General features: G+C 38.7%; 1 non-coding gene across 1 annotated transcript; it reads left to right on the top strand.

Annotated features, from left to right (window-relative positions):
• Positions 1–2424: 2424 nt before the first annotated feature.
• TRNAA-UGC (transfer RNA alanine (anticodon UGC)) lies at positions 2425–2496 on the top strand. The gene has a single exon. It is a non-coding gene; the product is annotated as a tRNA-Ala (tRNA).
• The last annotated feature ends 2223 nt before the right edge of the window (positions 2497–4719 follow it).

The following is a 4719-nucleotide window of genomic DNA, read 5'->3' as shown; positions in this document are numbered from 1 at the left end:
ACTCAAACATGTGGAATACACCCAGTGCCAGAGCAGATGGATATGGAAAGAAGCCAAAACTTTCTCCAAAAGTGACAGCTGGGGATGGATTTGGGAATCATCCAGCTTTGGTTAATATAGAGCTTGGAGGTAATGATAAGCTCCCTCCGTCTCTAGGAAATAAAATCAGGGCCAGGATTACGATCAAGCAACTGAGGCACTCAACGAGGGCACAGAATTTTAGAAGCCATCAAAAACATCAGTAAATCGGACTTCCCCGATGGTCCAGTGGTTATGACTCCACGCTTCCACTGAAGAGGGCATGGGTTTGATCCCTGATCAGAGAACTAGGATCCCGCATGCCATGTGGCGCGGCCAAAAAAAAAAAAAAAAAAAAAAAATCAGTAAACCAAAATGCACATTATTCTAATGTAATATTTTAAAAATTTGAAATCTATGATGGACAAAATTTTAAATAAATATGGGATCCAACCCTGCATTTGAATAACTCAGTCGCTTCCCCCATCCTAACCCAGGCTCTGTCCGATCCTGTCACCCCAGTCCTGGCCCTGAGATAGACGCATCCAGGCCCCAAGCCCACCTAAAACCCAGAAGAGGATGCTACTCTTATTCAGGAGAAAGGTCATGGGACTCCTACCCCAATACCTCACGAGGCGACTAGGCATGAAATAAATTGTACCCTGAGTTTCTTTACCTACAGCTCATCAGGAAAGCAACCATCCTTTACCCCCAAATAATCTAATGAAACCTCATCATGATCCTCCCAATATAAGTCCAAAGCCATGAAATGAGAAGAAAGGATGAGAAACCCTAGGGAAGGAATTTTCCCCAAAGCCCTGCTTGGTGTATTGGAAGGCAGTGGAAGAATGTGACGTAATGGATAGAAGGAGGCAGCTATTTGCCTGTTGCTTGACTTCTTACAGAGCTTACAGAGCTTCTTGATAGCTCTGTCCCCAGATCAATAGTCCCTAAAATGATTCTCTAACGGTTAAATTTCAGGCATCCAGCAGCTTTGGGAGATTCGTAGGGATGGAAAATTTCCAAGTTCTCTCCATGGGGTACTCATTAAAATAATAGACTTAAGAATGAATAAATGAGTGAATGGATGAATGGGTGGGCACCAGCTGTCTCTGCATTAGAACAAAATCTGTTGTCTACATTTTCAAGGTCACACAAAAAGATATGGTGGAGTCAGCAATGAGAACCCTGGTTGTCAATTCAATGTTCATTATTGCTCAAAAAATGTTATATGAAGTAAAATAAAATTACACGAGTACTATCAAGAAAAGTGTTAGCAATAGATACATATTAGGAAAGCGGATTTTTGCTTCATATAATGGTTGGAAATTTAAAAGCATTTTTTAATAATTAAATCTATTCATATATTAATAAGGAAACATGCTGATTTAAAAAATAAGAACTAAACAAAAATCATGCCCATATACATCAAAAATTAGAAATTAAAATTATGATATAAACATTAAAAATTGTAATCAAAGCAATACAAAACTAAATAGTTATATATACCATTTGTTACCTATTAAATTATAAAAGATACTGATGCTCAAGGATGACAAAGTTTTATGAAACAAGAACCAAATATTGCTGGCAGAACTATAAATTAGTACAAATTTTATAAACTTATGGAAAGAAACAGCAATCTATAGCAACCTTCAAAAATTTTCAAGAAATATGACATAGAATTTATATTTTGGTGACTACTATATCATAAGGAAATAATCATAAATACAGACATATATTAATAAATAATGATGACCCTCTCAGAGTTATTGTATAATAAGAAAAAATAGAAAAATGTAAACATTTAACCGTAGGGAATGGGATAAAATAAATTAGAGCACATTCATGTGGTCGCATAAAATGCAGGCCTTTAAATTTTATTTGGAAAAATGTGGGAAAATGTTGATTATATAATATAAATCGGAATAATACAGAACTGTATATCCAGTTTACTCTAAAAGAAAGACTGTAAAATTAGTGACCCTATGGGGAAAAGTTATCTCTGATAGTATGAATATATATTCTAAAGTATCAATAATGAGCTTATATAATTTTTATAATCAGACATATAAATAATACATAATTTAATTGGATCCTCATAAAGGGATGGATTCCTGGATCATTATACCTCTGTCTTTGTTTTCTCCATATAACCTGCTGTCACTTTTCCTATGAAAGTGTTTTGTGAATTGTTGTTTTACTGCCTCTATGGAGGATAAAATATTATATCTTTTATAAAGCCATAGTTGAACTACTATCTATGATATTCTCCAATTTCCTGTATCAAAATTACATCCACATGACATAATATTGCTTTTTTTTTTTAAGGTAAAATAGTTTGGCTCAGGCAAGTTTCTTTGGTTAATCACTGACAAAGTTTATTAAAAATGATTACATCAATGTGGGGATGTAGCTCAGTGGTAGAGCACAGGCTTTGCACGTATGAGGTCCTGGGTTCGATCCGCAGCATCTCCACTTGATTTCTCCTTGTTTAATTCTTGGAAAATATGGCTAGTGCGAGGGAAGATCTGAGTTTAAAAAATTATTACATCAAGATAAATATAATTAACACTGATGTACGTTATATATGAAAGTTAAGAGAGAAAATCCAAGGAAAAATATTTGTTTTTTCTACTTTAATGTTGTATCTATATGAGGTGATGGATGTTCACTGAACTTTTTGTTTGTTTGTTTGTTTGTTTGGGTTTTTGTTGGCCACACTGCGTGGCATGTGGGATCTTAGTTCCCCAGCCAGGGATGGAACCCACGCCCCCTGCACTGGAAGCACGGAGTTTTAACCACTGGACGGCCGGGGAAGTCCCAGATGTTCACTAAACTTATTGTGATAATCATTTCATGAATATATAGGTCAAACCGTTGTGCTGTACACCCTAAACTTATATAGTGCTGTAGGTCAATTATACCTCAATAAAACTGGAAGAAAAATATTTTTTGAGCTTCTACTATGTGCCTTGCACTATGTTTGGCACTGGGCATTTAACGGTAAACAAGGCATAATTAATTCTTGATATAATCCATTTTAAAGCCTATTTGAGGAGATAGACAACAAGAAAAAAAACACAAAAATGAGCAACTAATAAAAAAGTGTTCAGAAAGAATAACCAGGGGTTGTTGAGACAAGGGAAACCTACTTTAGTACTTTACACTGGGTTGCCAGGAAAGACATCAGGGAACGTGCGGTATTTGTACTGAGAACAGAATGACAAACAGAAGTCTGCCACGCAAAGATCCAAAAACAGACCATTGTAGGCAAAAAGAACTGCTAGTGTAAAGACCGTGAGGTAAAAAGTGATTGCATATTTCAACACTATCAAGGAATCCAAGGCTGGAGTGGTTGATGAGTTATGGGGAAGAGCATACAGAGTGGTTGGAAAGAGAGGTAAGGGCCAGATCATACAGGATCTTGTAGCTCCTGTTAGGAGTTGGAATTTTGTGTTAAAATTGGTAAGGAAGCACTCGAAGTTTTTAAACACATAGAATAAATTTGATGTATTCTTTTCACATCACTTTGTCTCTTGTAGGGTAGGTGAATTGTAGCAGGAAAAGAGAAAGGAAACAATTTAGGAGGCTCTTCAAGTGACCCAAATGTGATATGATTACGGCTTAGACTAAGGTGGAGAAGTGGAAATGAGAAAAGTAGATGGTTTTAAGGAATATTGTTGGAGGGAAATCCAACAGTGTCTGTTGATGGATCGGAAGTATTCTGAGCCCAATTTGGTGGGGTTGGGGAACAAGTTGTCCTGAGCTATCTTCTTAGCAGGTCTTGGTGGCTTACCTGGTGATGTAACCCAAGCCTTCACTCTTGAGTGCTCTGAGACCTGAGTCTGGGGGTGCTGCACTTGTTTATTCACAGTTACAATGGGGCAAGAGAGTACCAGGAGGTACCAGGAGAACACCTGGGATCCACACGTAATCCTCTTGGCCTCAGTGGGGAAAAAGAAGCCCTGCCTTAGCCTGATGATCAGGACCAGTTGTACATGCCAGTATTGTGACTCTTCCTTTTACCTGCTGGTCCTTGGACATAATGAATACAAAGGGTCCTGGTGGCAGCTGTAGCTTGCCATTACTTATGTCCCCTGGCAAGAGTGTGGCTCTTTTGTGAACTAGACCCTCCAACCCCACAGAGCCCTGAATGATGAGGACAGGGAGCACACGTTTCCCCAGTGGGTCATTGAGCGTAGTGGTGTGAGGCCAAACTTGCTGCCAAACCCTTGGTTCCCAGATACATGTACCTTCATAAGGGAGACAGAGTGCCATATAGAGGCCCCTGATTTAATAAATGCACTCTAGTACACTGCATTGCAGAGGATGACATCCCATCCTTTCAGAGGATTTCTTTTGACCTGGCACTTTAGTTGTATCTTTACAAGGTAGTTCCAGTGTTCTGTGCAGCCAGCTGTTTCTGGATGGTGTTGCATGTGATGTGGCCAGTGGAACCTATGGTCATGGGCCCACTCCCGCACATCCTTTTCTGTGAAATGGATACTCTGGTTAGATGCCGTATCGTGTGTGGGCTACCAGGCCTATGGACCAGGAATTCCATAAGCCCACAGATAGTGGCTAAGATTCTATAAGAAGAAAAGCAAACTCATGTCTGGAAGAGTATCTGTTCTTAGGAAAATGAAATGCTGGTCCTTCCAGAATAGACAGGCCCAATATCATCACCTTGCCACAATG

This window comes from Kogia breviceps, chromosome X, assembly GCF_026419965.1.
Source record: "Kogia breviceps isolate mKogBre1 chromosome X, mKogBre1 haplotype 1, whole genome shotgun sequence".
In the NCBI taxonomy this organism is placed as follows: domain Eukaryota; kingdom Metazoa; phylum Chordata; class Mammalia; order Artiodactyla; family Physeteridae; genus Kogia; species Kogia breviceps.
Note: the sequence above shows the minus strand (reverse complement) of the source record. Positions and strands in the feature narration are given on the sequence as shown.